Genomic DNA, 13728 nt, shown 5'->3' with positions numbered 1-13728 from the left:
GAAGCCTAAATGTGTCTCACTTTTCTTGGGTTTTGGGTTTGAAACTCAGCTCCAGCCTTCCTTTGTGGACTTTGCATGTTATCCCTGTGCTTGTGTGGGTTTTCACCGGGCACCAGCTTTATCCACTTTCTAAAATGTGCGTAGTTAAGTTGAGTAAAGACTAGGGCAGGGATGTCCAAACCTCCTCAAGGACCACTGAGGGTCCTGTTTTTTGTCCTACCAATCGAGCATAGACAGTTTAACCCAGACATGACCAAAGTCCGGCCCGGGGGCCAGATGCGGCCCGTGGTCAAATTTCATCCGGCTCCCAGCCTCTGTCATAAAATCAATAACGTCTGGCCCGCACACAGACTTAATAAATTGGTCAGCAGTACTGCTACCAGCATATGAAGTAGCTTACACACTAAATACTGCTCCTCATTTACCCACTAAAAGGCAGCAGCACTCTAAGCAACATTACCCCGCGTTACCCTTTATTCCCCATTTCTAAAATGGCGACAATCAACAAAAACAAGAAAGTTGACTGTGGCGGCCGACGCTTCAAGGATAGGTGGAAAGTGGACTACTGAATTTCTGTCTGCGTCATTTGCAAAGAGACAGTTGTTTTTAAAGAGTTCATTGTGAGGCGATATTAACAAACAAGACATGCTGACATGTACGACAAGATTACAGGGAAGATACGTAGCGAGAAAATGAAGCAACTTGAAGCTAGTTTAAATTTACAGCAGCAGTTTTTCGCAAGAGCCCGAGAGTCGAAAGAGAACGCCACAAAGGCTAGTTGTGAGATTGTTGAAATAATTAATTTAGGGCTGTCAAACGATTAAAATTTTTAATCGAGTTAATCACAGCTTAAAAATTAATTAATCGTAATTAGTCACAATTCAAACCATCTCTAAAATATGCCATATTTTTCTGTAAATTATTGTTGGAAAGGAAAGATAAGACACAAGACGTAAATATACATTCAACATACTGTACATAAGTACTGTATTTGTTTATTATAACAATAAATCAACAAGATGGCATTAACATTAACATTCTGTTAAAGCGATCCATGGATAGAAAGACTTGCAGTTCTTAAAAGATAAATGTTAGTACAAGTTATAGACATTTTATATTAAAACCCCATTTAATTTGTGAAATTTTCAATCAAAAAATTAACTAGTAGCTCGCCATTGTTGATGTCAATAATTACACAATGCTCATGGTGCTGAAACCCATAAAATCAGTCGCACCCTAGCGCCAGCAGAAGGTGACAAAAACAACAAAAAACACAAGTAACAAGTGGACATGACACTGTGTTGTCATTTTAATCTGTTTAAGCGGGGCATGTGCGTAATTGCGTCAAATATTTTAACGTGATTCATTAAAAAAATTTATTACCACCCGCTAACGCGATAATTTGACAGCCCTAAATTAATTTAAAAAATAATAATAAAGCAAATGTGACACACAGAATGTCTTGCTAAAATTTGCTTAAATATATTGTTCTACGTAAAGGCCAAGGTCGGCCCTCCACATTTTTACACCACCAAATCTGGCCCCCTTTGCAAAAAGTTTGGACACCCCTGGTTTAACCAATGAAGTTTCTGCTCAAACAAGCAGCACCTTACTGCAATCAACTGATTACACTTGTAAGACACCAGATTGGTGAAAAGGTGTTGTCTTGTTATGTTGGAATGAAATCCGGCACCCACTGCAGACCTATGTGGAATAGTTTGGACACCCGCTGGACTAGAGTGTCCATTTCCACAACACCAAAAATAAGGACACCCTGTTGCAGGGTCGTCAAACGTACGGCCCGTGGACCGGAAACAGCCCACCAGGGGTCTGGTAACCTGCCTGGTAACTGGGGTTGTTCCGATCATGTTTTTTAGCTCCCGATCCGATCGTTTTAGTTTGAGTATCTGCCGATCCCGATATTTCCCGACCCGATTGCTTTTTTTTGCTCCCGATTCAATTCCAATCATTCCCGATAATTTTTCCCGATCATATACATTTTGGCAATGCATTAAGAAAAAAATGAATAAAACTCGGACGAATATATACATTCAACATACAGTACATAAGTACTTTATTTATTTATTATGACAATAAATCCTCAAGATGGCATTTACATTATTGATATTCTCTCTGTGACAGGGATCCACGGATAGAAAGACTTGTAATTCTTAAAGGATAAATGTGACTTTGTAAATTGTGACTAAATATTGCCATCTAGTGTATTTGTTGAGCTTTCAGTAAATGATACTGTAGCCATTTTACTGTTCTGCCCAAATGCATGATGGGAAGTGCAACCATGACTGTGCGTAGGGGCACCAATTGATATATCTTCTCTGCGTTGGGAAAGAACATAGGGTGTTAAGAAAATGATCAACTACTACCTTTCTTCCCCACATTGCCTCCCACGGTGTTTATAATTGCTTAGAGAGATATTGTAAGGCTTTAGCCACATAAAAAATGGCTCCAAAGGCTGTCAAACTTCTCTCTACTCATTATACGCTGCCTTTTAGCACTATCTATAGGTAAAACAGCGTTATTATAGATTGAACGCGACAATACATGAGTGGGTCGTGCAGCGCATGCGTTAATTATTTAACATGATTGATTTTAAAAAATTAATTACCGCCGTTAACGCAATAAATTTGATAGCCCTACGTTAAGCCAAAATTACTCTGGATGAGTGTAAGGCATTTTTCCTGTAACGTTAAATACAATTAGAAAACGATTTAAATTAATTTAAAAAAAAAAAAATTTAAAAGGCATGTCCGATATTTTTTTGCCGATTCCGATACTTTGAAAATGACGTGATCGGACCCGATCGATCGGCATCCTGATTGATCGGGACATCTTTACTGGTAACCATTTTGCAACACATCTGTACATACAGAATTGCACACTGTTATTTTGACATCAGCGCCGTAAAACTCGACCTTTTAATTTGTGTGATTGAGTGCATTCATTACTGCACTTGGCTCGTTTCCCTGTCTGCAATCACATTTGTTCATTCGCCCATCTTCCAGTCAAAATAGATTGGACGTTTAGTGACATCAGTTATGATGAGTTAACAAGGAAGTGACCAAAAATGTCCCGAAATCTATAGGAAGCGACTGATAAATAATGCGACTCGGAAATGCTCTGGTATCAACTGGAAATTATCCCCTGAATGCCCCAAAATGTACAGGAAGTCACTACGTACCCTGAAATCACAGGGAAGTGAACGTGTTGGCTGCCATTAATAACATCCAATTCACGTCAACTGGGAGGACTGGCTGTGAATGCTCATATTTATCATATTTTGACTGGGAGGGGGGCGAATCATCAAAATGGATTGGACGTTCTAGCGCCTTCAGTTACAGCCAGTCAGTTGACTTATTTGGCCCAAAAAAGACCAAATCAATAAAATAAAAAGTATAATTGGGGAGAAGAGGGTAAACCTCGGTTCACTACATTTCTCAGTTAATTTAACGTGAACAATAGAAAATATACAGGAGGACACTTCTCTCTATGCAGCTTCCTACTCGAGTTTTGCAGGTTAGTAAGTTCACACAGTTTAATGTTATGCTAACGTGGATGCAGGTCAGACTTTCAGTAGCAAAATTAGTGGTGTGTTCCCCACTTCCACAACATTGACGTATGTTTACATTTAGTACACTGGCTGCTGCTGGCTGAAAAAAAAAATACTTTTAATATCCCTAATATCTAATGTGGGGGGTGGGTCAATTAATCAGCCTATCAAATGTGCGTTTAGGAGGGAAAAATGGACCGGCACATTCAGCAAGTGAAAAGAGGTACATGTAAGTCTGAACAAAATGAAAGAAAAAAATATATATTAATAGTGGGGTCAATTACAAAAATTAAAACATATGGGAAGACAATCTAAATGCTCCTATATAACTGAAGTCATTATATAACACAAATAAGGTTGCTTAAAAGTTGGTGGGGACAATTTGAGCAACCTGAAAAGTTGGTAGTGTTTCGTCCCTACCGTCCCTATGCAAACCTACGCCCTTGGTTTAATCGACCAAACCAGACGATGCTGTTATTATTCTGACATTCACTCTTATTGTAAAGCTACCTATTTTCAATACTATTCATCCTGGGTACATTCTGATCATTTCTATTGCTAGGAAACATTCTAAATTAATGGGAAATATGTCAACTTTACTGGTTTGTTTTAGCTTGCTAAGAGAATGTCTCCCATTGCCCCAGTCCCCCATGAAATTTTCTCCATGAAAACATTCATTGAAGTCAGTCATTTTCTGAACCACTTATTGTCACAAGGGACGGGGGTTGCCGGAGCAAAAGGCAGACAACACCCTCGTCTGGTCACCAGAAAGTCACGTACATGATCACAATGGCATCATACTGGAGTGATTCCAAGACACGATGTTCATCACAAGACTATCGATGATATGATGACTGCTCAGAATTTTTTTTTTTTAATGTTGTGCGGAAAAATAATTTACGATATTGTACGATATATGGCGGAAAACACTCAGGTGACTTGAAGTTCCGCTCTGAGACCCCCAATTTGGCCAGCTTTCAAAATTGTCCGCTATGCATGTGTGATACATTATTGGAAAGCTTAAAATGTTTTCTGGGGGAAGAAAATTTTTGAACAGGAGGGCATTTAAAAAAAAATGTAAACAGTGAAACCCTATCTTGAGGTGAGAGCATGAAAGAGCAGAATTAAAGACGCTGTGACTTTAATGAGATATTATTGCGTACTTACCTTGTTTTGATCCAAAAACTCCATGTAGCATGTAACACTGAGTGTCAAGAACAGCTGTGAACGGCCACAGTTGGATTTTTCGGGGGATTTTATGGGTGAAACATGGTAATATAACAAGGGTTGCGATGCAGAAATCGCAGACATCAAGGAGTGGTCGGGATTTTCTTTTTCATATATTTAAACTTTTAAATGTTTTTTTTTTTTCTTCAATTTTTCTTTGTTTGGATCGATTATTTATCATCTAGCATATCGGATAAAATGCGACAGTAACACACACCAAAAAAATAATATTAAGCGATAGTTACGAGGTAGATATCTGTGACTTTTTTACAGACACCATTTTTTTAATTGTGACGTAATTTGTTTAAAACTTTAAAATATGCGAGTGAATAATTTTTTGAAGTCTTTTTTTTTTTAAAACAAAATTTTAGATGTCAGTTAATGATTGTACGCTAAAACTGACACTTTTAGAATAATAAATATAATTAATTACCTTCGTTTTATGGCTGTGTTGAAACAAAAGCGGTTGCGCGACGTCTGTAAACGGGGGTTTCCAGGGTAAAATGGACAAATTAAAAATAGTTTGGGGTCTTAATGCGCCATGAATCTGCTATATTAGCATTTAGACATATTGTTCTAACAAACACAACAGTTGTTTTGGCTTAAAATACAGCAGTTTCTTTTAAAGAGGAGTGCGAGAGCAGAAACTGCTTTTTAAGGCTTATCTGTGTTTTCCGCCATATACATTATTTTCAAAAAGCCAAAATCAATCAATCAATCCATCAATCAACCAAATTTATTTATATAGCCCTTTTACCAAACCCAAAAGGCCCTCAAAGTGCTTTACAATTAAAACATGGCTCAAGATAAATAAAAGGCAGGAAAGTATGATAGACCCTTACTCACCAACGTCACAGAATGACGTGTCGCTGTATCCGGCCGCCATATTGTCTGTCAGTATTTATCCGTATTCTCAATGGTTTCAATTTTTCGTGCAATTTATAGTGCAATTCATGGAAGCCCTGGTGCTTTCAGACGCTGTAAACTCATTTGATGAGTTGCATAAAAGGCGTTATGTGAAAAAGCTTGTCTATCCACTCGCCAGATCCATATTTGATGCCTAAATCGATATTTTTCGACCCGCTGTCTTCGCCCTCTCTGCCTGACATCTGCTACCCTGATATCTACAACTATCTTGTCCACACAAAATCAGCCTATTCTCACAAAAGTTTGAAAAACTTTAAGAGCAGCACTCTAAGCAACATTACCCCGTGTGACCCTTTACTTCCAATTTTCTAAAATGGCGACAATCAATTAAAAAAAAAAGTTGACTGCGATGCCTGACGCAAGGATAGGTGGATATTGGACTATTTCTTCATTACTATTACACCCCTAATTTTTATACATTCAACATCATTTGGGAGGGTCTTAGCTTTCATATGAACCATTTCTGAAACCAACTGAATAATTAAAAGTAGGGCTGTCAAACGATTAAAATTTTTAATCGAGTTAATTACAGTTTAAAAATTAATTAATCGTAATTAATCGCAATTCAAACCATCTCTAAAATATGCCATATTTTTATGTAAATTATTGTTGAAATGGAAAGATAAGACACAAGATGGATGTATACATTCAACATACGGTACATAGGTACTGTATTTCTTTATTATAACAATAAATCAACTAGATGGCAATAACATTATTAAAATTCTGTTAAAGCGATCCATGGATAGAAAAACTTGTAGTTCTTGAAAGATAAATGTTAGTACAAGTTATAGAAATTTTATATTAAAACCCCTCTTAATGTTTTCGTTTTAATAACATTTGTAAAAATTTCAATCAAAAAATAAACTAGTAGCCCGTCATTGTTGATGTCAATAATTACACAATGCTCATGGGTGCTGAAGCACATAAAATCAGACGCACCCAAGAGCCAGCAGAGGGCGATAAAACTCCAGAAAACACAAGTAACAAGTGGACATTGCACTATACTGTCATTTTAACCCTTTAACACCTAAGCCTATTTTGGCCAAATTTGCATGCCTTTGATGTTGCCTTTATATTTCAAAGAAAAAACTGTTCACAATGGCCAAGTTGGGTCCCTTTTTTCAGGATACCTTGAACTTAATGTCCAAACTGTTGTTTTCTTTACTGACCAACTTTAATCCACATTTTGGACCCAAAAAGACAAAAAAATCCCAAAATCTTTTTTCAAAATTTGTAATGTTGAAGTCCCACTGACAACCAAACATGCGCGACCAACCGTTTTGAAGCTTGATAATATTTATTTAACTTGCTAGGATAAACATTCAATAGAAAAAAATAAGATTGAATAGTTTTATGTTTGACAATTCAACACAAACAGCAGCTATGGTCATAGGCGTTTTTGGCCTTCACACATACTATGGTCAAAACATATACAGTGCAAAATAGTGAGAAAAATATATATATATTATCCAACACAAAAAGGGTTTGGAGAATATCTCTAGGTATTGTACCCATCAACTTATCAAAAGTATATAAGTACATGCAATCAAGCTTCTCGAACACACATCTATATAAAAATTGAAACGATTATAGTGAAAAAATATACAGTATATATAACATTGAAAAAAAAGTATTTTCAAAAATATTGACAAGTAGTTTAGTTCAATTCAATTTTTTTAGGCATGCAACCCAATAAAGTTTTTTTTGTTTTGCGCACTCAATAAAGTTTGCTTTTGAACATGTCACTAAACTGCGTCACATACAACGTCACACAGCCTACTCATCCGCCGTTTGCGCGCTGCTGTCACTCCTACTCGCCGAGACGCCGACAGATCCGAGGAAAACAATGACAAATACAGCTCATACTATTCCTTGAGTTAATGAAATAATGCATTAGCTTGTGCTAAATTTAGTTATCAATTCATTTTGCACGTTTTAAAGTCGCTCGCTCACGCCAACTGGCCGTTGCTTGCTACGCGTGCCCCTTTCCCTTAGTTGGCGCCTTGCTCGTCAATTTATTAAAAATGTTCACATTAGGTTCGTCCTTCTTGATATGATAACGGCTCCTGGGATATGTAGTCATTGTGCTGCTTTCGGTTTTGAAAAAAGGACAAGAAATGATGGCAATATGGAGATAGACACATGGTCCATGCAGCGTTTTAATGCATATTTATGAGTGCAATAAAACTCTAAAACTCAAATGACATTATCTCCCGTTTTACTTTGTCGATTGACTTCAAATAAAAACTGTTGTGGACATTAACTTGCGTACTTTCAAACGAGAGCAACCAGGGGCACGTGGTTGACGTAATTACAGCGTTACGAGGCTTTAAAGATCATACGCGTAAACGTGTCGCATCCGACACGTTCGGTGTTAAAGGGTTAATCTGCTTGAGTGGGGCATGTGCGTTAATTGCGTCAAATATTTTAACGTGATTGATTTAAAAAAAATAAATTACCACCCGTTAACGCGATAATTTTGACAGCCCTAATTAAAAGTCAGGTTATGAGCAACTGTTTCTACAAAATGGATAAGCGACAAGACTTTTGTCAAGGACTGTATAGCGCCTTATAGTCCGAAAATTACGGTATTAAGAAACTATCGAAAATATACAGTATGTCTGTTCATTTCTGTTTTGCCAGGGATGTAAAAGAATTAGGGCTGTCAAAATTATCGCGTTAACGCACGGTAATTAATTTTTTTAATTAATCACGTTAAAATATTTGACGCAATTAGCGCACATGTCCCGCTCAGAAAGTATTCTGCCTTTTGGTAAGTTTTACAGCAAGGCTTTTTGCGCTGTCCAACAGCGAACTCTTGTGGTCGCTTGGCGACATGGTTTATTATTTTCTTCTTTTCTTCATTATGGCTGCACGACGTCTCGGGCTGATAATGTTGTGCTTATATGATCCTTGGACAAGATTTGTCCGTAAGTATGGTTGTTGTAAAGAATGTACATATTATGTTAGTAAGCGAAATGTTATATTTTTTGTATGAGACGCTTTTTGTTTATGTTTAGTGAACCTGTATAGCGTGCTAAGCTAACGTTGTTGCTAATGCAATGCTGTGTACTTTTTTTTTTTGTAGTTTTACGCCGGTCTAAAGAGGACAGTGGTTTGAGGCCATTTTATTAATAAATCAGATGAAAAAGGAAGAAGTCTGATTATTAAGGCGTCGTTCACTAGCTGTCTAGCTTTGGAAAAAGTAGACGCTTCGGAGTGAGGACAGCATAGACAGATTTAAATGACAGTAGAATGCCCACTACAGTCCTTATGTACCGTATGTTGAATGTATATATCCATCTTGTGTCTTATCTTTCCATTCCAACAATTTATTTTACAGATTATATATATAATATACAGAAAAATATGGCATATTTTATAGATGGTTTGAATTGCGATTAATTGCGATTAATTACGATTAATTAATTTTTAAGCTGTAATTAACTCGATTAAAAATTTTAATCGTTTGACAGCCCTAAAAAGAATATAAATATTTTCCAACTCCTAGATATCAGGGTCAGACAATGTGCGTGTATGTCTATGTCTTATCTGGCGTTTATTTAAAAATTACAGATATGGAGAGTAATTTTTTTTAAATTAGGCCTCTCACGAGTGGCATTTTAGAGACCTGAATGCTCTTCTGTTGAATTAGAAAGCTGCAGAGTAAATTGCGGGAAAGTGGGCACACACTAAATCCATTTAAGATGTCTTCATGTATCTTGTGATTCTCAGCGGTTCTTATTCATACAAAAAAAATTAAAAGACAATTGTGAGCATTTTGGTGATTACGCACTACTATCAAAGCTTTTTTTCATCCATGGGTTCCTCGTTTTTTTGTCTGCTGACCAGCCTCAGGATGTATTTTCAGACAAAGCCATGCTATCATATGAATAAAGAAAACAAAGACTAAACTTGTAATTTTAGAAAGCACAATTAAGAACTTATATACAGTACATTACTTTCTATTTATTTCATTACTTGTCCTTTTGTTCATTTCAACACAATTAAACAACCTGCTGATAGAGTCTAAATTTACTTGTTTTTATTGTGTTATCACTGTAGAAATAGATGGCGTTCTGAGATCAAGGGTTCAAGCCAAGGTTTCAACATCCCAAAAACATGGCTGATTGAACACTCCAAAATGCCTGTAGGTAAAGTATGAAGGGTTTATGCGCGTCGTTAAAAAGTATTAAAAGTCGTTAAAGTTTGTCAAAATTCAGGCCTTAAAAAGCATGAAACTACAGTGCCTTGCAAAAGTATTCAGCCCCCTTGAATCTTGCAACCGTTCGCCACATTTCAGGCTTCAAACATAAAGATATGAAATTTAATTTTTTTGTCAAGAATCAACAACAAGTGGGACACAATCGTGAAGTGGAACAACATTTATTGGATAATTTAAACTTTTTTAACAAATAAAAAACTGAAAAGTTGGGCGTGCAATATTATTCGGCCCCTTTACTTTCAGTGCAGCAAACTCACTCCAGAAGTTCAGTGAGGATCTCTGAATGAGCCAATGTTGTCCTAAATGACCGGTGATGATAAATAGAATCCACCTGTGTGTAATCAAGTCTCCGTATAAATGCACCTGCTCTGTGATAGTCTCAGGGTTCTGTTTAAAGTGCAGAGAGCATCATGAAAACCAAGGAACACACCAGGCAGGTCCGAGATACTGTTGTGGAGAAGTTTAAAGCCGGATTTGGATACAAAAAGATTTCCCAAGCTTTAAACATCTCAAGGAGCACTGTGCAAGCCATCATATTGAAATGGAAGGAGCATCAGACCACTGCAAATCTATCAAGACCCGGCCGTCTTTCCAAACTTTCTTCTCAAACAAGGAGAAAACTGATCAGAGATGCAGCCAAGAGGCCCATGATCACTCTGGATGAACTGCAGAGATCTACAGCTGAGGTGGGAGAGTCTGTCCATAGGACAACAATCAGTCGTACACTGCACAAATCTGGCCTTTATGGAAGAGTGGCAAGAAGAAAGCCATTACTCAAAGATATCCATAAAAAGTCTCGGTTAAAGTTTGCCACAAGCCACCTGGGAGACACACCAAACATGTGGAAGAAGGTGCTCTGGTCAGATGAAACCAAAATTGAACTTTTTGGCCACAATGCAAAACGATATGTTTGGCGTAAAAGCAACACAGCTCATCACCCTGAACACACCATCCCCACTGTCAAACATGGTGGTGACAGCATCATGGTTTGGGCCTGCTTTTCTTCAGCAGGGACAGGGAAGATGGTTAAAATTGACGGGAAGATGGATGCAGCCAAATACAGGAACATTCTGGAAGAAAACCTGTTGGTATCTGCACAAGACCTGAGACTGGGATGGAGATTTATCTTCCAACAGGACAATGATCCAAAACATAAAGCCAAATCTATAATGGAATGGTTAAAAAATAAACGTATCCAGGTGTTAGAATGGCCAAGTCAAAGTCCAGACCTGAATCCAATCGAGAATCTGTGGAAAGAGCTGAAGACTGCTGTTCACAAACACTCTCCATCCAACCTTACTGAGCTCGAGCTGTTTTGCAAGGAAGAATGGGCAAGAATGTCAGTCTCTCGATGTGCAAAACTGATAGAAACATAACCCAAGCGACTTGCAGCTGTAATTGGAGCAAAAGGTGGCGCTACAAAGTATTAACGCAAGGGGGCCGAATAATATTGCGCGCCCCACTTTTCAGTTTTTTGTTTGTTAAAAAAGTTTAAATTATCCAATAAATTTTGTTCCACTTCACGATTGTGTCCCACTTGTTGTTGATTCTTGACAAAATTAAAATGTTATATCTTTATGTTTGAAGCCTGAAATGTGGCGAAAGGTTGCAAGGTTCAAGGGGGCCGAATACTTTTGCAAGGCACTGTAAATGTTTGAAACATTAAAAATTATGTGAATCTGACGGTTAAAAAAACTTTTTAAAATTTATTTATTAGAGTTGTCTGATATTATCGGGTAGCCAGGCGAAGACAACACAAGAATTCATTACGGGATAAGAGAGCCATTACTCTCGGCTACTTGATAATATCAGCCAATAAACGAATTTTAAAATGATATCAGATAACATCAGTTTTTATTATCGGTTTCGGGCCATTATGCACGTTTCCATCAAAGTGAATGTGGAAGCCGTCTGCCTCTATATAGACCCCAATCACCAACGTCACACAATCACGTGATCGCAGTATTGTGCCGCCATATTGTCCGTCATTGTGTGTCCGTATTGTTAATAATCGTAGTTTCTGAAGGTGGATTCACTCGCAAGTTATGGAAGCCCCGGTGCTTTCAGACGCTGTAAACTAGAGGTGTGCATCGGCACTACCCTCACGATTCGATTCGATTACGACTTGGAGGTCCACGATTCGATTCGATTTGATTCAGAGGGTCACGATTCGGTTCGATTCGGCAATGCATAGCGATGCCTTAAAGCCTGGGATGCATTAAAATTTTAAAGCAAAGCATATTTTTCGTGAATCATGAGGCAACACAAGCGGTCAGACATTAAACAACTTTTTATTGGCTCTTGTGTCACTCCTGGTTGAAGTAAAATGAAAATACTTTCAGATGTATATATTAAAAAAAAAAACACACACATCACAGCATTTAATTGGTGCTTTGAATGAGACCAGAGCTTTCTCTTTTTTTTTACACACAGTAGCAGCCTTTCACACAGTGCAACATCCTGTGCAAAATCAGTAATAACAGTCACTGTATTTTAGTCACAACGACCCATCAATAAAAAATATTCAAGTAAATATTAAAGAAAACGACAAAGAAAACATTGTAGTGCAGCAGCATCTTTATCGCAATATCAATCCAGGGATCAGTTCAGTTGCAAACAAAACATCAACTAAATTGCAATGTAGAACAGAAGTAAAATGTAGGCCTAGCCCAATATATATGTGCAATCAACTTAGAAATGCAATCAGTAACTACTACATAACAATAAAAAATAATGAATTAAAATGAAGTTCAGCAGCATTTTAGCAGCCATAACAATCTGTTTCAACATGAGGAAATATCAGTTTTTTGCAATCGAGAGAGCAGAGAGATAGTTGAGGTTAGATCGGGCCTAAAAAATCCAGCCCGACTCGACACGCTGGTATTGAAACCCGACCCGGCTTGGAGTGACGCAGAAAAAAAACCCCGCAGCAGCAGCAATTTATTTTCATTTCTTCGAGTTGGCAGAAGTTTTCTTAATGTTTAATTAGTCTACATATTTTTATGATCATTATAAAAGCATTTACACAACGAAATAACGCTGTGAAAGTTTAATATATAAAAAAAACATGCGATTTTGCAGACACACAGAGAAGATAAAAAAGGATCACATTTGTGTTGCCTTTGTGCGCATAAAAAAGTGTCTTTTGTAACGAATTTTCAGTTGGCAGAAAAAAAAACGCAAGTTTTCTTAATGTTTAAATAGTCTACATATTTTTATGATCATTAGAAAAGCATTTATACAACGAAATAACGCTGGGAAAGTTTTATTTAAAAAACATGCGATTTTGCAGACAAACAGAGGAGAAGATTAAAAAAAAAAAAAACCCGCAGCAGCAATTTATTTTCATTTCTTCGAGTTGGCAGAAAAAACGCAAGTTTTCTTAATGTTTAATTAGTCTACATATTTTTATGATCATTATAAAAGCATTTACACAACGAAATAACACTGTGAAAGTTTAATATATAAAAAAAACATGCGATTTTGCAGACACACAGAAGAGAAGATTCAAAAGGATCACATTTGTGTTGCCTTTGTGTGCATAAAAAAGTGTCTTTCGTAACGAATTTTCAGTTGGCAGAAAAAAAACGCAAGTTTTCTTAATGTTTAATTAGTCTACATATTTTTATGATCATTATAAAAGCATTTACACAACGAAATAACACTGTGAAAGTTTAATACTGTATATAAAAAAAACATGCGATTTTGCAGACACACAGAGGAGAAGATTCAAAAGGATCACATTTGTGTTGCCTTTGTGTGCATAAATAAAAGTGTC

The sequence above is a fragment of the Corythoichthys intestinalis genome, chromosome 3 (assembly GCF_030265065.1).
Source record: "Corythoichthys intestinalis isolate RoL2023-P3 chromosome 3, ASM3026506v1, whole genome shotgun sequence".
Lineage (NCBI taxonomy): Eukaryota > Metazoa > Chordata > Actinopteri > Syngnathiformes > Syngnathidae > Corythoichthys > Corythoichthys intestinalis.
The sequence above is the reverse complement of the archived record's forward strand: the minus strand, read 5'-3'. Positions refer to the sequence as shown.